Source organism: Panthera pardus, unplaced genomic scaffold (assembly GCF_024362965.1).
Source record: "Panthera pardus isolate Hobbes unplaced genomic scaffold, ASM2436296v1 HiC_scaffold_13, whole genome shotgun sequence".
NCBI lineage: Eukaryota > Metazoa > Chordata > Mammalia > Carnivora > Felidae > Panthera > Panthera pardus.
Window position 1 is genome coordinate 77,600,748 of NW_026526688.1, and position 22,864 is coordinate 77,623,611.

General features: G+C 34.3%; 1 protein-coding gene across 2 annotated transcripts in view; it reads left to right on the forward strand.

The window, feature by feature from the left end:
- IQCM (IQ motif containing M) overlaps positions 1-22,864 on the forward strand; it is a 454,074-nt gene that overhangs the window by 20,558 nt on the left and 410,652 nt on the right. Inside the window, exon 1 of one of the 2 annotated variants that reach the window (XM_019441303.2) lies at positions 827-894. The exons of the other annotated variant lie outside the window; for it this stretch is intronic. The gene's annotated coding sequence lies outside the window, so the exon portion shown is untranslated. Of the gene's footprint in view, positions 1-826; positions 895-22,864 lie in introns of those variants that run through there. 2 annotated transcript variants of the gene reach the window in all.

Sequence of the window (22,864 nt, forward strand, 5' to 3'; positions counted from 1 at the left end):
CCATGGTGGCAGCAGCTTTCTGACCTAAGCTTTTTTCTAACCCATTTATTTAAGTGAACTTATTTCCTCACAAGGAGTATCTTATGATTTATCTCCCTCTCTGTTTTTATTTTTGCTTTCCTTCCTTTACTTTCATCTGTTTTGTGTCTTAAATTCCACATATGAGTGAAGTCATATGATATTTGTCTTTCTCTGACTTATTTAGCATAGCATAATGCACTCTAGTTCCATCCACGGTATTGCAAATGGCAAGATTTCATTCTTTTTCAGTCTTTTTGGTCACTGAGTAATATTCCATTATATATATTTACCACATCTTCTTTATCCATTCATCAGTCAATGAACATTTGGTCTCTTTCCATAATTTGGCTATTGTTGGTAGCACTGCTATAAACATTGGGGTGCATGTGCCCCTCCAAAATAGCACTCTTGTGTAAAAGCTACTTTAATTGAATCCCATAAATTTTAGTATGTTGTATTGTCATTTTTATTCAGTTCATAATGTTTTCTAATTTCTCTTTTGATTTCTTCTTTGACCTTTGAGTTATTTAGGAGAGCACCACTTAGCTTCCAAACATTTAGAGATTTTTCTGCTATGTTTCTGTTATTGCTATCTATGTTTCTGTTGTTTCTTTCCAATTTAGTGCCATTGTTGTCAGAAAACGTACTTTACATGATTTATATTGTTTTAAATTTATTAAGATTGTTTTATTCCTTGAAATGTGCTCTATCTACCCAATAATTATTCTGAGTCTACTTGAATTGAATGTGTTTTTGTCTGTTGTCAGGTAGAATGTTCTGTAAATGTCAGTTAGATTAAGTTGGTTGATAGTATTATGCAAGTGTTTTATATCCTTACTGACCTTCTGCCAATTTGTTCTATTAGTTACTAAGGTAAGTATGTTGAAATCTCTGACTATAAATTTTATTTTATTGATTTATCCTTTAAGTTCTGCCATTTTTTGCTTAATGTATTTTAAAGCTCTGTTACTAGGTACGTAAGCATCAAGGATTGTTATGTCCTCTTGATAAATTGACTTCTTTATCACTATGAAATAACTCTGTTTATCTCTGGTGAAATTTTTTGCTATAAAATCTGTTTTGTCTGATATTAATATAACTTCTTCAGCATTATCTTGATTAGTGTTAGCATGGTATATCTTTTCCACTCTTTTCCTTTTAATCTATTTCTCTCTATATTTTAAGTGGATTTCTTACAGGCAGCATATAGTTGGTTGTTCCTTTTTACCCAACAAGAAACACTCATTTCAAAGGATTTTAAATTTGCAGTATTTATACCATTTACATTTAATATTAGTATTGATATGTTTGGGTTTAAAGCTTTCATCTTGCTATTTGTTTTCTATTTTTTCCATTTTTTGTCCTCTTTTTCCATAACATAGTTAGCTTATAAGTTTGCTTCCATTTCTTTTCTCCTGGCCTTTGTGCTATTTTCATATATTTTACTTCTTTTTTAAAAAGTTTTTATTTAAATTCCACTTAGTTAACATACAGCGTAATATTAGTTTCAGATATATGATATAGTGATTCAACACTTCCATATAACACCCAGTGTACTTCACGGCAAATGTGCTCCTTAATCCCCATCACCTGTTATATATGTGTCACAATATATTGTTAATATTTTCACTTTAAACAATTTTTTGAAAGACATTTAAAAAATGATTAAGTCTTTTATATTTACCCACTAGTTATCATTTTCTGTTTGCTCCATTCCTTTGTTTAATTTTTTTTTAACATTTATTTGATTTTGAGAGACAGAGCACGAGCAGGAGAAGGGCAGAGAGAGAGAAAGGGAGACACAGAATCTGAAGCAGGTTCCAGGCTCTGAGCTGTCAGCATAGAGCCTGACATGGGGCTTGAACTTACAAACTGCAAGATGATGACCTGAGCTGAAGTTGGATGCTCAGCCGACTGAGCCACCCAGGCACCCCTTCATTTCTTTGTTTAGATCCAGGTTTCTATATTATATCATTTTGCATTTGAAGGAAAGCCTTACTTTCACAATTATTATAGCGCATGCTTGCTGATGATAAATTCTTTTCTATGTCTGAGAAGGTCTTTATTTACTTTTGTGTTTTTCAAATAGCTTAGGTTAGATTTAATTAAGATATTGTAACTCCATTTTAAGTATACAATTCAGTGATTTTTAGTGTATTTGCAGAGTTGTGCAACTATCCCCACAGTCTAATTTTAGAACATTTCCATGATCTCAAGAACAAATCTTATGCCCATTTGTACTAAATCCTCATTCCTTCCCCCAGCCATATGCAATCATTAATCTACTTTATGGCACTTTTACTGGGCATTTCATATAGCTAGGATAATATAAATAGCATTAATTTGTGTCTGGCTTCTTTCATTAAGCATAATATTTTTGACATTCTTCCATGTTGTAGCATGTATTGGGACTTTATTGCTGTGTTAAATCACCAAATAGAATTCTGTTGTATAGGTGTAAACACATTCATCAGTTGATGGGTATTTGATTTTTTTCCATTTTTTGGCTGTTTTGAATAATGCTGCTGTGAACATTTGTGTGTAACTCTATGTGAATGTATTTTCATTTCTCCTGGTAGATATCTAGGAGTTGAATTGCCAGTTTATATGGTTATTCTATAGTTAATATTTTGAGAAACTGACAAATTATTTTTTAAAGTAGTTACACCATTTTACACTCCCATTAGCAGTGTATGAGGGTTCCTATTTCTCCACATCCTTGTCAACACTTGTTATTGTCTGTTTTAATTATAGCCATTCTAGTGGGTGTGAAGTGGTAAATCATTATGGTTTTGATTCGCATTTCCCTAATGACTAATGATGTTGAGCATCTTTTCATGTGCTTATTGATCATTAGTAAGTCATATTTTTTAAGGCTTTCTATTTTTAAGAGCAGTTTTAGGTTTACAATAAAATTTAGAGCAAGGGACAGATTACCTATATACCTGCTGCCCCTACACATGCATAGCCTCCCCCATTATGAACATCACTTACAAGAATGGTACATTTTTTTTTTCTTTACCAAGGATGAACTTAAATTGGCACATTATGGTCACCCCAAATCCTTGGTTTTTCTTAAGGTTCATTCTTGGCATTGTATCTTGCATGGGTTTGTAAAAATGTGTAATGACATAGATCTATCATTATAATTTCATACAGAGTATTTTCACTGCCCTAAAAAAACTCCTCTCTCCTCTGCCTGTGTCTCTATCTTACCCCTGCTTCCTAGAAACCATTTGATTTTTTTTTTGTCTTCACAGTTTTACCTTCTCCAGAATGCCAGATAGTTAGAATCATATAATAGTAATACACATTTGAGGTTCCCCTGTATGTTTTCATGGCTTGATAGCTCTTTTTAGCGCTGAATAATATTCCATTGTCTAGATGTACCGCAGTTTATTTACCCATTCATCTACCGAAGGACATATTGATAGCTTCCAGGTTTTGGCAATTATGAATAAAGTTGCTATAAATATCCTTATAGGTTTTTGTATGGACATAAGTTTTCAGCGTCTTTGGTAAATACCAGGGAGAATGAGTACTGGATTGTATGGTAAGTTTAGTTTTGTAAGAAACCAAGTTGTCTTCCACAGTAGCTGTACCATTTTGCATTCCCACCAGTGATATATGAGAGTTGCCATTGCTCCACATCCTTGTCAGCATTTGGTTTTGTCAGTGTTCTAGATTTTAGCCATTTTAATAAGTATATACCTTTGTTTTTGAAAGCTTTTTTTCCCCCATAGGTTTAGAATTTTAGGTTGCCAATTCTTTTCTTTTAGTACTTTAAAAATGTGACCCCACTACCTTTTGGCTTTTCACTGGTTTAATTTGTATTTTTGTTTCCCTGTATGCAATGTGTCTTTTCCTTGGCTGCTTTTAGGTTTTTCTCTTTATCACTGGTTTTAAACAATTTCTTGTGGTTCATTTTTTTCTTGTGCTTGGGTTAATTGAGTTTCTTGCATATATGGTAATATAGTTTTCATCAAATTTGGAAATTTTGATGAAGTTTGGTGGTTGTATTTTCAAATATTTTTCTGTGTTCTCTCTCTCAAGGATTCAGTTAAACAATGAGCAGAACATTGATAAATTGTAGGATCAGTTTAAATATTCCCACAACTCACGGACACTTTGTTCATTTATTTTCCAGCCTTTTTTCCTTATGTGTTTCAGTGTGGGTGATTTCTACTGATACACTTACAAGTTTACTAATTTTTCCTCTTGCAGCGTTTATCTCTGTTAATCCCATCTGGTGTATTTAAAATTTTTTGTAATGTTTATTTATTTTGAGGCACAGGGAGAGAGTGAACATTGGAGGAGCAGAGAGAGGAGGAGAGACAAAATCTCAAGTAGGCTCCATGTGGTCAGTGCAGAGCCTCATGTGGGGCTTGATCTCATGAACCACAGGATCATGAGCTGAGCTGATATCAAAAAAGTCATACGCTTAACCGATTGAGCCACCCAGGTGCCCCCAGTATATATTTTTAAAGATCTTAGACATTGAAGTTTTCACTTCTAGAAGTTATATTTGAGTCTTAAATATCTTCCAGGTTTTTGCATAACATGCTCAATCTTTCTTCTAGCTATTTGAACATATGGAATACAGCTGTAATAGCTAGTCTAATGTTCTTGTCTACAAATTTTATCATCTGTGTAATTTCCATGTTGGTTTTAATTTAGGTTTTTCCCCCTCCTTATTGTTCATATTGGCCTGGTTTTTTGCATGCTTGATAATTTTTGGTTGGATGTCAAACATCATGAATTATACCTGCTGGGTACATCTTGGCCAAAAGTGGAAGCCCTAGAAATTATCATACAGGTTTAAATACAAAATACCACAATCAGCTTTACTTACATTTAACAGAATCAAAACATTCTACAGTGGGAATGAAAGAACAGTAGAATGTTATTTAGCCAGGAGTCAACAAAATACAGCAGGCAGGTCAAATTCAGCCCAAGGCCTGTTTTTGTGCAGCTTGGGGGTTAAGGTTGGTCTTCACATTTTTAGAGTTATAGAAGAAATAAAGAAAGAAAAACATAAGAGAGATTGTGTGCATCCCACAAAGCCTAAATATTTACTTTGTGCCAATCTACAGAAGAACTTTGTAAAAACAATTCTGAAAAGATCTAAGGTTACTAAAATTATTATGAAGAATAAATTAAGTTGTTTGGGCCATTAAAAAAATTTCAGGCTTCAATTTTTGAGATAATATAAATTTTCTCCCTCATGTGAATTATGAGGAAATATTCTAATATCCTTTTACTTCCTCTTACCACTTCTCCACCAGTCTTTCAGCTTTGTCAGTTATATTATTTCTCTTTGTCAAAGTTTAAAGCATTCAAAATGTATTTTCTAGCAAATTTCTGTAGTTGTCTAACTAGATTTATTTAAATTGATTCAATGCCCACCAACACTTATTTTATTCATTCTTGCTTTTCCATTTCCGAGCCCCTTATGTCATCAATTTCTTGACTGGTAGAACTTCAGTTTTCATAAAGCTATTGTAGAAATTATATTTCTTATGATTTTTTTTTGCTTAATAAAGTCAATTGCCTGAATCTAAAGAGGAAAATCTGATTGAGTATAAAATAGTAAAGTAATTCTCTCTTTCTCTTAGAACATTTTAGTCATTGCTCCATTGTCGTGTGGAAGTTGTTGTGAAATATGGAGTTAGTCCAATTCCCATGATTAGGAAATATATGTGTATGTGGGTGTGTATATGCTCATATATATATATATATATATATATATATATATACACACCCACACACACACACACCCACATACACATACACAGTAAAACCTTGGATTGGGAGTTACTGGTTATGAGAGAGTGTTCCACAAGATGAGCAAACATCTCTAATAAATTTTAACTTGATAAATAAGCCATGTCTTGCAATACAAGTAATACATGATGCTGAATGTCACATGATCACAATGGAGCCAATGGTTCTTCTCTCTCTCTCTTGCTGTGGGATTGTGGGTGATCATTTCCCATGTTCGGATGCTCGGTCTCAGGCTGTAGTGTTTGGCAGAAATTGGTGATTTTTCAGAACATTGGAAGGTGCCCACAACTGGTACTACCAGATACTACCAGGTAGTACCAGGTACAACTGGTACTACCACAACTGGTATTTTTTGTCACTTCAAAGCACCTAGGAACAGTCCTTTGCTTTTCCATACAAGAGTAAGCTCAGGAATTCTTTGCTTCATTCTAGATCAGGCTGTCTGCAGATACAGACCCTTTCCTCTGCTGCCTTATTGCCAGTTACATTAAATACAGTATATGACAAGAGTTTATTAATACTGTGCTATAGTCAACATCTGTACAAGCATATACAATGGCCCCCACGCAGAAAAAGATTCCATTGAGCCAAAAGATAGCAGTGATTCTGTTGGTGATAATGAAAGTTGTCTTACACAATAACCCTCCTCTCTATTGTCTCCCTCACACCAGTCACAGAAGTTTTCAAAGGTAAGTGCAGGTTAATTTGCTTATTTTTCTTTATATTTTGTATTTTCTTTATTATTTTCTATTATATTACACTATTATAATCATTTTTATATGAATATTTTTGGGCTGTGGAATGAATCATCTGAGTTTCCATTATTTCTTATGGGGAAATTTGCTTTGATATACGAGTGCTTTAGATTACGACATGTTTCTGGAACAAATTATGCCTGGAAATCAAGGTTTTACTGTATATATATTTAAATGTTTACTGTATATAATGTTTTAAATGTTTTTGAGAGAAAGAGTGTGAGAGAGCATGAGCTGGCAGGGGAGATAGAGAAAGAGGGAGAGAGAGAATCCCAAGCAGGCTCTGCACTGCTTGATGGGCTCAATCCCATGAACTGTGAAATCAGGACCTGAGTTAGACGCTTAACCAACTGAGCCACCCAGAGGCCCCAATTAGAAAAAATATATCTATCATTTTTCCCTCCTGGATCATGAGGAATTAGGAAATTATAATTTGTTATAGTTCTGAATGCTTTTTCTATTCTATTTGTTAGATTAAATGTATCTCTACACTAAGTCATTTTGTTAACTCCTCTCTCATTTCTTTAATAGTGCATTTGCTTTGATTAATTAATTTGTTAACTCATCTATCAATTTATTTATTTATTTAACACATGTTGCACATATATAGGTTAACAACAGGTAACAACAACAAAAAATCTCTGCCCCCTTGGACTTTACCTTCTGGTACAGGGACAGATACAATAAACAGATAAACATATCAGGTGGTGATATGAGAGTGCTGTGGGGAAAATAAAGTAGTCAGATGTTAGCAGTGCATGTTGAATGGGGGTTGGAATTCCTATTTTTTTTTCAGGGGAAGTTGTCTCCAACAAAGTGATCTCTGAATAGGTACCTGAAGAAGGTGAGTTGTGAGCTAAGCAGGTATCTGGGAACAGCATTCCAGGCAGAATGCTGAAGGCTCAGTCAGTCTGTCCTATAGGAAATATGGCAAGTCTGTTCTATTTGACAAGCAAAGAGGCCATTGTAGCTAGAGCAAAGTTTGCAGTGGTGAAATGGGAGAAGATGAAGTTAGAGTGGGTAGCAAGGGGCCAAATTGTGAAAATGACTTGGGATTTTACTCTAAGGCAGAGACATTGGAAGATACATTAGTTTCATGATGCTGTGTAACAAATTATTACAAATAATGGCTTAAAACAACACATACAGCTTCTATGGGCCAGGATTCTGGGCATGGCTTGAATGTGCTTTGTGCTTCAAGGTCTCACAAGGCTTTATCTACTATATTGGCCAGGCTGCTTTCTCAACTGGAGGCTTGATTGGAGAAGAATCCACTTCCATGCTCATTCAGGTCGTTGTCAGAATCCATTTCCTGTGGTTCTAAAACCACACAGGTCCTCAGATCCTAGAAGCCAATGCAGTTCCCAGAGGCTGTTGCAGTTCTTTACCATGTGGGCTTCTTCACAGGGCTGCTCACTTCACCAAGCCCACGAGGAGAGTCACAAGTATCTATTACAGACACAAAGATGCAAGTTCTCAAGGAATAAATCTCAACACAGCAATGATATGGAAATTCTTTTAATGTTACCAGTGTTCTTTAAAAGGATGACACATAAATATCATTGATAAATCAACTAGTTTTTGAGTTTTGTAGAAACTGCTGTCATTTTAGAAATAAAGAGATTGTAGTGACTGAAAGAGGTATTTGAAACAGGTTATATCAGATTGTTAGGAAGCTAATAGTGAAGTGGACAATTCCCACCTGCCACCCCCCCAAAAAAAAGCACACATGCATCCTTTTATCATGGACATTTTTTTTTCCTTGTCTGCATTGAGTGTTTTGATATTGGATGTCAGTAGTTATACGTTCTTAAAGACTGAAAGAAATTTGCCATTTTAAAATATCCAGAAATTTGTTGCCAGTGGCTCTAAGACTAAGGGTAGAATTTTGTTTAGAGGCAGTCTTTTGTCCTGAAAGGAAAATATTAGCAAGTCCTATTGGTCACAGATACAGAATAAATCATTGTCCTGTTCGTAGCTCTGGATTTGGAGAAATAATCCAAACCAGACACTTCAGAGTAGGATGTTAGGTATTCTGTTCAAGACTGGAAAAATCTGATATAACTGGGGACAAAACTTTATATGGAATGAGAAGTCTGGAGGAGTCTGGGATTGGTAGGAGGGAGAACTTATTGCTGGAAGATACAAATATTACTGAGTTTTAAAATATTTGTTTTGAATCTGACTATCTTACCAATTTTTAAAAATTCTGGTCATTGTCACTATTATTATAACAGTCTTATTAGGAAAAGGAGATGATTTTATCTCTTCTTATCCAATATTTATCCATTACAATGTACAAGACAATTTTGAATAACAGTGATGAGGATATCCCTCTTTAGACTCTGATTTTATTTGAAATTGTTTTGGCTCTTACCTTTTTTTTTTTTTTGTAGGTCAGCTCTGTCATATAGTTTCCTTTGATTAGTCTGTCTTCATTTATCCACATAATTTTTATTATGAAAGTGAAAATGCCGTCAAATTGGTAAATGTTTTCTCCCTATATTTCTGTACATATATTATAATCAGAAGAACAATGCTTCCCACAAGTTGTCCTTATAGAATTTATATGCATATGTAGTAGTTACAGCGAATGATGAAGCAAGTATGTTATAGTGGAAAGACATTAGGTGTGCAATTAGAAAATCTCAGCTCAGGCCCTGGTCCCATCATTTATTAGTTGTGTAAACCTTAGGTAACTCATTTACTTTCTCTGAGGCTTAGTTTTCCCATCTAAAAGTGGGGATTGTGTTGTGTTATTTATCTCATGGCTTTGTTCTAGTCAAAAAATAAAATAACATTTTTGAAAAACTTAGATTGCAAAACATTGAATACCATAGTTAGGGTAACTGTATGTCCCAGTTTTCCCTGGACAGACTTGTTTATGTCTGTTATCCTGGCTTAATTTTTAGAAGCACTTCTCTCACTCTGAAAGTATCCTAGTTTGAATAACAGATTCAACTTGGGATTTCATTGTTAATTTCTTTCAATGTTAATTTCATTGTTAATTTCTTTATCTCTGTCATCCTGGGGAGACTGAAAACAGACTAGGGTAGGGATGGTTTTCTAACTATGTGTCACCTACACCACCTAGTCCAGTGCCTTTCACTTAGGGCTCTTGATCTTTGAATTAATGAATGTTTTTAAACAGGTATTGAAACCTGTGATAGTTTTTTTTGTGATGGGCATTATTACCTTGGTTGATATCAGAACTTAAAATAGGTTGAGTGGGAGGAACTTACAGCTATGTGATATAGTGCTTGTTACAACTTGCAAGCCCAGTGTAATTTAGAGATGTACCTGCAATGAACTGGAAAATATGTTTTTAGAATCATTAATTTGGTTAAAAGACCTGTATAACACGTAGTGAGTCTGTGAGCTGTGCTGACTAATAGAACTCCTGAAAAGGACATCCTCAGATCAGAAATGAAGAGATAACGTACTATATGCTAACTAATTTGGATGTAAATTTAAAAAAAATAAAAAAAAAAAGAAATGAAGAGATAATGGTTTTATCTCAGATTCTGTAGTAGGTTTTAATACTTTTAGGGATCCATTTTCTTATTGTTTCTTTTTCTTTAAAGTTTATTTATTTTGAGAGAGAGAAAGAGTGCAAGTGAGGGGAGGGAGGGAGAGAGAGAGAGAGAGAGAATCCCAAGCACTGACAGTGCAGAGGCCAATGCGTGGCTTGAACTCACAAACCACGAAATCATGTCCTGAGCTGAAGTCAGACACTTAACCTGATTGTGCCAACCAGGCATCCCTCTTATTGTTTCTTTACTGACAGATTTAAGGTTCTGCTGAGCTTCCATGCATGACTTTCTGGACTATTACTAGCTTTCTCTCCATAGATCTTGAAAACTTTAGGCATTACTTCCTTACCTGGTCTGAGAAATATGTATTCTGGTCTTATCTTGACATTGACTGGGTCAACTTGGTTTTGGAGAAGCAGCATTCATTCACATACTTATTTTAGAGAAGATTTTGTATTTAATCATTTCAAGAATGTGGGTAGAATCAAGAGATCTATCTTAGAAACTTTGAATTTAGGGTAGAATGAAAGAAAGCAACTTATATTTAAAAATGTTTATTAATTTTTGAGAGAGAGAGAGAGAGAGAGGCAGAGAGAGAGGAGACAGGATCTGAAGTGGGCTCTGTGCTGACAGCAGAGAGCCCAATGTGGGGCTTGAACTTATGAACTGTGAGATCATGATCTGAGCCTAAGTCAAAAGCTTAACCGACTGAGCCACCCAGGCACCCCAGAAAGAAATTTATCTTTTAAATGTTCACAAAAAAGGAAGACTGATCCAAAGTGAAATACTTGAGTTGCTGCATTGCCAAAGTAACTTCTTAGATTCCCTCTCCTCTCCTCCCTTCCTCCTCTTTATTTTCTTATATTTTCTTTTTTCTTTCTTTCTCTTTCTTTCTTTCTTTCTTTCTTTCTTTCTTTCTTTCTTTCTTCCTCTTTCTTCCTTCATTCCTTTCTTCCTTTCTCTTTCTTTCTTTCTTTCTTTCTTTCTTTCTTTCTTTCTTTCTTTCACAAAAAGAACCCAAGAAAAATGTTGGCTTTTTTTCCAGGATTATTAAGTGGCAGTGAAGCAATCAAACCCATAAGCTGTCCACTAATGTGGAAGTGATTACTTGGTGGTGAGAAAAATGAATGTCTCATCATTATTACAGCATCTTAACTTGCTAAATTAAAAAAAAAATGAAAGAAATTTTTTCTAACCTCATAAACTTCACTCTTGGGAAAGAGAAAATTGGTGTTTACTTCATCTTTCTGAATGTAATTTTTTTTTCAGAAAGTGGAGATTTTAATTTACTGCAAAGCTTGTTACTGCTGCGGGTTTGTGAGTTGTGGAGATGAAGTGTATTGCAGAGTTAGGCAGCTTGTCTACCTAATTATGCTCTTCTATATTTGAACAGAACTAAGGAGAAAAACTGCTTAAATGCCTTTTGCATTTTTTTTTCTAACAGTCACTTTTCAGGTATGATAAGAAAAAAAAGCCTGTTACTTTTCAAATTGCTTTTATAGTTAGTGTAGCATTAAAACAATATATACTATGACATTTAGGGAAACCTAATATTTGAATAATGATTGATTTTTTTTAAAAAGAGTGAGATGAAACATTAGTGTGCATTTTTCACTGTTTTCACAAATATATAAGAAATACAAGAAAATTGGAAAACTATATACAAAAAGTGAATTCTTAAAACCAGAGTAGAATGGTGGTTACCAGGAACAGGGTGGAGAAAGGAGATATTGTTTAATGTGTATAGAACTTCAGTTCTGCAAGACGAAAAAGTTCTGGAGACTTGTTTTGCAACAGTGTGAGTATACTTAATAAATACTGAACTCTACACTTGGAAAGGTTAAGATGGTATAATTTATGTTGTGTGTGTGTGTGTGTGTGTGTGTGTGTGTGTGTGTGTGTGTGTGTTTTACTACAGTAGTTAATAGAAGCAAATTCTCACCTGGTTAATGTAGTCTATTTTCTGTAAATAAAATTTCTGGATGAGGAACTTACCCAGAAATCTACAATAATGAAGCTTAGGGATACTTATGGTCCATTCGCTTAGGGTGAATGATGTTTACCTTAGAAGCCATGATAAAGCAAGACAAAAGATCAGTCCTTTATAAAATGTATATTCAGTTGTGATAAAATCAGAACTCTGGGCTAGCTAGATGAACTCAGCACTATCATGTTATTATTGTTATAGATTTGGCATTTCAGGGAAGCTGATTTCACAATTATATTCTAAATCCTTAGTGGTATGCCTAGTTACCATATGGAAGAGATCTTATGCAAAGGGAGATAGATAATAGGGATAAAGTGGTTAAGGGAGCTCGTAATACTAATAAAGCACTTTGGCCAGGGATGTTAAACTCTTGCACACAGTCTTTCATTTTAACTTTTAACGTGCACAAGAGTCAACTCATTTGAATGAACTTCTCTCCACCCCCTCTACTTCTAGTGGAAGTGCTAATGAATAGTGAAGTAGCTGAGAAGAATCGGTAACTAATGATGGAACATCCATGTCTTAACAGTTTGCTATAAAACTAAATGTGAGCAACATGGGTCAAATCTCAGGAATAGTAACATTATATGGCGATGTAACGATTTATAAGAAATATATAAGAAGAAGAAGCTGTAAAGCAACCAAAAGCACTTAATTGAGGTCCTAGGGATTGCAATCCAGGAGGCACAGAGTCAACTGAAATTAAAAGTGTGTTCTGAATTGTAAATGGGAGTGCAGGCTTATAAAGGCAAAAACCATAGGGTTATGTAATTTGTTTTGAAAGACTTATGATCGGTGCTGGCAGAGTTTAAACTGACTGCCTAGTAACACAATTGGTTATTTAGCTAACAGATGTGTTGCATTATGTATTTCAGTTCAAAGTAGAAGGATGTGTCCTAGGAAGTGGTGGAGTTGCAGTTGACAAAAATCAAAAGTTGATGGTGTTAAAGGATTGAAACAAGAGACATACATGTGTAGGCCCTACTTCCTCAGTGTCCTTTTGACTATTTTGAGTGACTGTTAGCAGTGCTTCGTTTTAAACCTTCTTTTGCATTGGCCATTCAGATGATCATCTACAGTTCCTGAACATGCTTCAGAGCCATAAAAGTGAAATGAGTGTCTTGTTATTAATGAAGGTGACTTTTAGACATTACCCAAGGTCAGGGGCTGGTTGCCAGGAGGACCAACCATGTGATTGGAGGGTTGGAACTTTCAGTCTGACTGCCTGAACACTGAGGAGAGGAGAGAGGCTGAAGGCTGAGTTGGCCAATGACCAAAGACTTAGGCAATGACTATATTAGCCTTCATAAAAAGTCATGAGAACTACTTTTTGGCCTGTTTTGTTTTTTTTTTTCTCCCAGAGATCTTCCATGCTTGGGGACCAAAATGCTTCTATGTGTCACCGAGCCAGGCCCTAAGTTCCATGAAGATAGAAGCTTAGGTTTGAGACCCTGCCCTGACTATCTCTTCATTTGGCTGTTGATTTCTATTTTTTTATAATATCCTTTAATAAACTGGTAAACGTGAGTTAAGTGTCTCCCTGAGTTCTGTGAGTCCCTCTAGCAAATTAATTAAACCTAAGGAGGAGATTGTTGGAACCTACAGTCTGTAGCTGGTCAATTAGAGGCATAAGTAAATAGCCTGGGCTTGCAACTGACATCTGAGGTGAGGGTTGTGGTGGCAGTTTTGTGGGACTGAACACTTAACCTGTGCAATCTGATGGTATCTCCAGGTAGTTAGTGTCAGAACTGAGTTGAATTCTTGGGTACCATTAGAGTGTCCCAAGAATTGCTTGGTGTTGTGCAGAAGAGAACCCCTGCTCCCACATTGGGATTGGTTTTAGAACATCTAAAGGCATGACATGCCAATTTGAAGGGCTCATTAGAGAACACTTAATCTAAATACCCACCTGATGCTTAGTTTATCACTCTTAAACAAGATTAACGAGAATATCTTTACAAATAACAGTAGATTCCAAAGTGGTTGTCAAGTAGATTCTTTAGCAGTTACCTTACATGTATTTAATGGATAGCAATCCCCAAGTGGGCAGAAAGGGGGAACTTACTGCCTGAGGAAAGATCCCATTTCCTCCTTAGTTAGCTCTAACCATTAGCTATTTTCTTCACTAGATTACACAAAACCTGTGTTTGCTTACATTCTTCCTTAGAAGAAGCATTCCCAGTGTCCTTAAGTGTTTATTCTTCATCAGACTTCATTCAGGTTTTTAAAAATGTTATCTTAATTGCTATCCTTTAGATATATTCCATAAAATAATGTTTCTTTTTAAAGTGCGCACAATGTAATACTCGAGGTAACATTGGGCTGTTTTAAGTTTAAGTAAGACTATATACTACCTTGGTTTGAGAGACTTTTTCTGTTTGAATTACTATTGGTATTAGTAACCTTTGAAAAGGATAATAGCACAGAACGTGATCTGTGTTACTAACCAATGTTACCGTGTTGTTTTTAAAGATGCTTCTTGCTTTATGCTTCATTTGCTTACTCAAACTGGTCTCTCCTCTGCCAAAACTCCAAAAGAGCAGATCTTTTAGAATTCTGATTCTCTCTCTTTTTTGCTTTCCTAGTAATTATTTTTTATGATTATAAAAGCGATGCATTATTAGAGAAAAATTTTAAAATACAGCAAAATTTGAAGAAAAAATATTATTCATGTCATTATTCAGAGATTAACTTTTCATCATTCTGGGTATTTCTATTTTTATGAATGGTGTGTGTATTATGTATGAAATATATAATAGAGAAGGGATTATATTATAAATGCATTTTATATTTTGCCTTTTCTGTTAAAATTATATTTTGAGCTCGCTCACTCAATTATTTTTAGAAACAATGTTTAAGTGGTGCATAGTATTCCATTCATTTATGAACCTTACTTACCTATCAGTTCTTCAGTTGTTGCCTTTTAAATTGTTTACATTTTTGTGAGTTTGAATGATCTAATAATGTACATGTTTATTATACAAATGTACATCCTGCATCAGTGATTTTTTTGAATAGATTTTTGAGGGATTATTAGACCAAAAGATTTGAACATTTCAAAGTCTCAGAGTAATCTCAAAAAAATAGGGTAACCATGTAGTTGATCGTCCAAACAAGGACACTTTTACCAGAACAAATGCTCAACAGGACAGAACTGGATCAACAGGTTCAAAGACTAGACTGACTGAAATGAGACATAGGGTCACCCTACTACAAGAATATGTGATTATCCTTTTAATTTAAAATACCTCCAATGCTACCCCCATTACAATTTTAAAAATCCTTTACCATGGCTGATTTTCAATAAAGGTAATAAAAATGTATTGTCATAACAATTCATTATTAAGTACAAGAATTTGTGCTTTGTTATTCATTAGTAGTCTGTTTATGAGTGAATGTGTAACTACGTTGAGTGTGAGAACTTACACACACACACACACACACAATTTAGGACTTACAGTGTAACTCAATAAAATTACAAATATGAATATAATATATTTCAAAACATTATTATTATTATTATTATTATTTAAATTCCAGTTAGTTAACATACCATATAGTTTTGGTTTTAGGAGTAGAACCCAGTGATTCATCTCTTACCTATGACACCCAGGGCTCATCCCAAAAAGTGCCTCATTAAGGCATTCCTTAATGCCTATCACCCATTTAACCCATCCCCCAACCTACCTCCCATCCAGCAACCCTCAGTTTGTTCTTTGTATTTAAGTCTCTTATGGTTTGCCTCCCTCTGTGTTTTTATCTTATTTTTGCTTCCCTTCCCCTATGTTCATCTGTTGTGTTTCTGAGATTCCACATATGAATGAAATCATATGATATTTGTCTTTCTCTGACTGGCTTATTTCACTTAGCATAATACACTCTAGTTCCATCCATGTTGTTGCAAATGGCAAGATTTCATTCTTTTTCATCACTGAGTGGTATTCCATTGTATGTATATGTATATACATCTTCTTTATCCATTCGTCAGTTGATGGACTTTCGGCTCTTTCCATAATTTGACTATTGTTGATAGTCCTGCTATAAACATTGGGGCACATGTGCGCCTTCAAATCAGCATTTTTGCATCCTTTGGATAAATATCTGGTAGTGCAATTGTTGGGTCATAGGATAGTTCAATTTTTAATTTTTTAAGGAACCTCCATACTGTTCTTCAGAGTGGCTGCACCAGTTTACATTCTGATCAACAATGCAAAGGGTTCCCATTTCTCCACATCCTCTCCAACATGTATTGTTTTCTGAGTTGTTAATTTTAGCCATTCTCACAGGTGTGAGGTGGTATCTCATTGTGGTTTTGATTTGTATTTCCCTGATAATGATTGATGCTGAGCATCTTTTCATGTGTCTGTTAGCCATCGGATGTCTTCTTTGGAAAAGTCTTCTTCACGTCTTCTGCTTATTTCTTCACTGGATTATTTGTTTTTTGGGTGTTGAGTTTGAGAAGTTCTTTATATTAGTGGGCCATATATTTGTGGGTACATTTCTGGGTTCTCTATTCTATTCCACTGATCTATGAGCCTGTTTTTGTGCCAGTATCATACTATCGTGATGATTACATCTTTGTAATATAGCTTAAAGTCTGGGATTGTGATGTCTCCAGCTTTGGTTTTCTTCTTCAAGATTGCTTTGGCTATTTGGGATCATATCTGGTTCCATACAAATTTTAGGATTATTTGTTCTAGCTCCATGAAGAATGCTGGTGCTATTTTGAGAGGGATTGCCTTGAATGTGTAAATTGCTTTGGGTAGTATCAGCATTTTAACAATATTTGTTCTTCCAATCCATGATCATGGAATATTTTTGTATTTTTTGTGTCTTCTTCAGTTTCTTTCAGAAGTTTTCTGTAGTTTTCAGTGTACAGGTCTTTTACCTCTTTGGTTAGGTTTATTCTGAGGTATCTTATGGTTTTGGATGCAATTGCAAATGGGATTGATTCCTTGATATCTTTCTGCTTTTTCATTGCAATCAAAGTATTATAAAGAGGAAGACTGAACTAAGTAACCAACCAACAAGTAAATAAATAATGAAAGATGAAAGAACCTTATTAGTCTGTCTTGTCTCCCAAATAAGATGAGAAACAAATTACACTCTACTATAGACTATTTTGAAGAGATGACTTTCATACTGAAAGCAAATAAATTAATTGGCTTGTAATAAGAGGACATTTTAAGAGAATTTAAGAGACAGTATGACAATTAAGTATGGTACAACTATTGTAAGGCAGTCTTTGTCTTTAGCTTTTATTCTGTTGCCTTCATTTTACTTATATCCTGTGATAAAGCATTGTGTGTGATAGGGGCATATATTTAAATGATAATTCTAAGATAAAAAATTAAATAAGACATTTTTAAAAACCACAGATTTTAAAGTGGTTGCCATGAGAATTCTTGGCACACAGTGATAGTTTGTTGGACAGAAGTTCCCTGGGGTCATCTGACAAAAAATAAAAAAAAGTGTTCTTTATAGGAAGTGCATAATCACTGATGAATGTTAGGTTTTATTTATTTTTAAAAATTTTTCTTTAACATTTATTTATTGTTGAGAGACAGAGTGTGAGCAGTGAGGGGCAGAGAGAGAGAGGGAGACACAGAATCTGAAGCAAGTTCCAGGCTCTGGGCTGTCAGCACAGAGCCTGATGTGGGGCTTGAACTCATGAACTGCGAGATCATCACCTGAGCTGAAGTCAAACGCTTAACCTACTAAACCACACAGGTACCCCAATGAATGTTAGGTTTTAGAACTACTTAGGTTTTAGAACTACTTAAAATATGTGAAGAAAGAAGTTAGGGTCTATGTTTATTCAGTATAATACTGGAAGTCGATAAAAGAAAATGAAATGAAAAGCATCCACATTAGTAAAGGAAGAAATAAAACTTTTGCTATTTACACATGACATGATAGTATATACAGAAAACTCTAAAGACTCCACTCAAAAACTACTAGAATAAATGAATTCAGTAGAGTTGCAGGATACAAAATTAATATACAGAAATTTGTTGCATTTCTATACTCCAATAATGAACTAGTGAAAAGGGAAGTTAAGGAAATAATCTCATTTACAATCACACCAAATACCAATAATCTATCTAGGAATAAACTTAACCAAAAAAAAATGAGGAAAGAAAATATAAATCATAAAATTAGACATATAGTAGAAAGAGTACTGGACAAGTAAAGCCAGTTTGTCTTCTTTTCCTCTCTGGATGACTTTCACTTCATTTTCTTTGCCTTATTACATTGATTAGAACTTCCAGTACAATTCTGTAGAGCAGTGATGAGAGCAGATATTGCTTCCGTGTTCCTAATCTTGGGGGAAAATTGTTCAGTCTTCTGAACATCATTTTGTATGATGCTAGCTGTAGATTTTTCATAGATCCTCTTTATCAGGATAAGGAAATTTCTTTCCATTCTATTCTCTTCATAGCCTGCTGAGATATGATAATGATGATGATGATGATGATGATGATGATGATGATGATGATTAAAGAATGGATGTTGGATTTTGTCAAAAACTTTTTTCTGAATCTTTTGAAATTATCATATGGTTTTTCTCTTTTCATTTGTTACTATGGTGAATTATATTTGTTGATATTTGATTGTTAAATTATTCTTTCACTACTGGGATAAACCTCATTTTGTTATGATATGTTATTCTTTATGTGTATTATTGGATGTATTTTACTAATATTTTGTGGGGGATTTTTTTAATGTATGTTTGTGAGGGATCTGTAGGTTTTATTTTGTTTTTCTTGTATCTGTCTGATTTTGTCTTAATGCTTGCTTCATTGAAGGAATTGCGGAGTGTTTTCCTTTTTCAGTTTTCTGGAAGAGCTTGTATGGAACTGATATGTTTCCCTCAAAAATTTGGTAGAATTCACCAAATTCTACCATCTGAGTGGAGCCATCTGAGCCTGGGGTTTTCTTTGTGGAAAAGTTTTAACTACACATTCAATTTTAAAAATAGATACGGAGCTATTCAGGTTATCTGTTTTTCTTGAGTGAGCTTTGGTAGCTTGTGTCCTTCAAGGATATCATTTTATCTATGTTGTTAAATTTATGGGCATAGAATTGTTGCTAATCTGCCTTTATTATTATTTTACTTTCTGTAGAATTGTAGTCATGTGACTTCTTTCGCTATTGATTATTTGTATTTTCTGTCCTCACTCTGTTTTTCTTTATCAGTCTGGATAGCAGTTTATCAATTTTATTGACTTTCTCAAATAGGTAGCTTTTGAAGTTATTGATTTTTGTTGTTTTTGTTTTCCCTTGTTGAATTCTATCTAGTGTTTTATTTTGCTTACTTTAGGTTTCATTTACTATTCTCTTGATAATGTTATTTAAATCTTCTTTGTCCTTACTTATTTTCCATTTTTGAAAGAAAGACTTTGAAATCTTATAATTTGTAGATTTGTTTTTCTTTGCAGTTCCATCAGCTTTTTGCTTTGTATAGTTTGAAGTTCTGTCAGTAGGTTCATAAACCTTTAGAATTGTTAAGTACTCTTTATCATTATGAAGTGATCTTCTTTATCCCTTGTAATAGCCTTTGCTCTGAAATCTAGTTTGTCTAGTTAATATAGCCATTCTAGTCTTTTTTGGGGGGGCGGGGGGGTAAGTGTAGAAAAGTCTGTCATTTTTATCCTTTTACTGTTTTTTTTTAAAAAATGAATGTATTTATTTGTTTGTTTATTTATTTATTTTGAGAGAGATAGTGACAGCATAAGTGGGGGAGAGGCAGAGGGAGGGAGAAAGAGAGAATCCCAAGCAAGCTCCTTGTGGTCAGCATAGAGCCCAAGGCAGAGTTTTCATTTAGGAAACCATGAAATCATGACTTGAGCCTAAATCAAGAGTCAGATGCTTAACAGACTGAGCCACCCAGGAGGCTTTCTGTCCTTTTACTTTTAACCTCTTTTAGTTATTGAGCCCCACACATTTTTGGGCTCTGTTTTTTACGTGGTGGTTCTCTGATCTCACTATGCACTTTTAGGAAAACTGGCTGGTGCCTTTTCTTCTCTGTTGTGCCCCATTAAAATGTTGGGTCTGAATGGTTGGTAGTTTTATTTGTAACAATGAAGAGGGACACATTTTGGGTATAAAAGGTCACGGGTTTTATCTGGTCAAGTTGAGTTTGTGATTCTGGATGAACCACCTTGGGGCATATGTCCAGCAGGCAGTTGCATATATGGTTATACAACTCAGGCTTTATCTGTCCACAGGAGGTACTTGAATTTATGGGTTTAAATGAATTCCCCTTGGAAGGCTGTTCAGAATCAGAGAAAGACCAAGAATGAAAACCTGGCAAGCATAGATAGTTAATGAGAAAGAATCTGTAGTTTAAGTAAGTTCTAATACAGCAGGGATACTTCTGGCAATGAAAGTTTTCTCACATGTATGAATTGTTAAATGCAAATGATAGTAAATCTTTTATCGCGGAAAATTGTTTGGATATTTCACTGTAAGATCTGTGGTGATTTTTATATTCCTTCTAAAGTGCCTGATCTAAATGTAATACCCTAAATAGTTTAAATTATCCATGAATATTTTTGTAAATTTAGTCTCAGACAGATACTGCAAAGAATTCAGTTGTCCTGGTGAGCAAGTTATATAAACTGCCCAAAGGCTCAAGCTTGTCAGCTGTTTTGTTCATAATTCTTAGTGCCAAGTAATACCACAGAAGATTCACATATCTTAAGCCTTCGGTAAATACATGATTCAATTGCCAAATCTTAGGAGTATTTTCCTTAATGACCTTTGATCTCTCTTTAAATGCTACCATCGCTGAGTAACCTTACTCTGATTAGGGTGGGGAAAATATTGGGATAATCCCCTTACAGACAGAAATGTCACAGACTGGATTCTACATGTTAGATACTCTTGGCAGCAGACATTCAAGTAAGACAGGGTGTGTGGGCTGTTCAGACCATTGATGCTAAGTAGGATTTTATTTTAACTTTAAAATGCACTTGTCTAGAAATTTTTAAGTGATGCAATGACATTTGATATCCTATCTCTACTTAAGTTTGTTTTTTTTCCTGTAGACTGTTGGTTGTTATTGCTGTAATCTATTATGCCCGTAACAGGCTGTAAAGTCAGATGATTCATTATAAATGATTTATCTAATGAATAAACTTTTCAATTTCTAACCCGGTTTTATTATTACAGAAATTGTGAGGTAGGCAAGGTCACTCTGCCTCCTGGTGTTGTGGTTAATCCAGTCTCCAAACTGTAAAATGCTTCACAGACACAGTGAAATTATGTCTCTGCTGAAGGCATGATTACTAACAGTTTAATCTAGTCACCTCTTCACATTTTTTGTGTGTGAAATAAAAGTTTAATTTGAAGCAAAATGCAAGATGTGTGAAAAGAACCTCATCTCCTGTTGAGTTATCTTTCTAGGAATTCAGAGAGGTGATAAAATTTCTTACATCAGGGCTGTGAGTTACTTTCCTTGAGACATAGACTAGTAGTCATACCCATTTTGAATAGTTTTCTTGGCTCATGTAACTGAAATTAGGTCAGGTATGTAAGTTAAAAGTAGTAAATACTCAAAACTCTAAAACAGATCCCCTTAGCACATACACATTTATAAAAAGCCATTTTATTTTGTCTCTTTTTGTTAAATGTATCTATAGTCCCTCCTAGACTCCCATTCATTCTCTTCTTATTTTTCAAACAATTATTTACACATAGAGATTTGAATTCTTCAAAAGCCAGTTCAACTTGTCATCTTAATGACAGAGACTAATGATCAGCAATGATGATAACACAGCTCAACAGACCATTTAATATTCAGAGCTAAAGCATGCAGATACAATAATGAAATTTTTAAGCAAACCAACATAATCAGTGGAGAAAAGACCACAGGCCCTCAAACAAGATGCACTCTTGAAACTAGGGTCAAATTCAGGAAATATTACCCTTTCAGACTGATGCTAGTACCATCCATGTATGGAATTTGCTATTTACAGCCATCTCTTTTAGAAGTGACTCATATAGTATAATTTTGAAATGACAGAAGCTGAATATGACACCAGGAACAAACCATGCTAAGATATAATTAAGTATAATGAAATAAATATCTTAGAACATATTTTGAATTAATACTCTGATAGTAATGTCTGAGCAACACCTGTCCCCATGAAGATCATGATAGTTACTGTAAGAAATGGGTAAATTGCCATGTTGATGGTAGATTACTTTGGTTAATAAAAATCACTTCATTAGCTTTCAATTCTTCCTATTCCCTCTCTTAATAATTATGGGTAATGCATGTTGTTTTTAGGAAAATTAGAAAAGAAAAAAAATTATGAAATTGCATCAAATTTATTTTTATTTTTATTTTTTATAAAATATGATCATTCCTTACATATTATTTTGAACCTAATATTTTTTCTTGTTAATAATATCATTAGGTAAAAATATTTCAATTAGCCTTAGATAAAGTAACAAAAAATGTGATTACTCCTACTAGGGTCAATATTAATCTTTTCTTTTGCAGCATTTTTCTGTTAATGTGGAAAGAATGCAGTAGTGAGATTAAATGTAAAAATCAGAAAGTTATCTGTAGTGAGTTTTTTGTCTTGCAAACCTGAGAACCAAATCCTCTACCTATGGGGATCCACTGAATTTTCTGTTTTCATCAACCATCTTTGGTAAGCTGAGATTCCTTTATAACAGATCCTTCATAACAAATCTTCCAGTTATGGAGTAGTGGTTGCAAGGTAGCAAATGTTCTGTGATTTTTTAGCAAATCAGAGAAATTTTAAAAA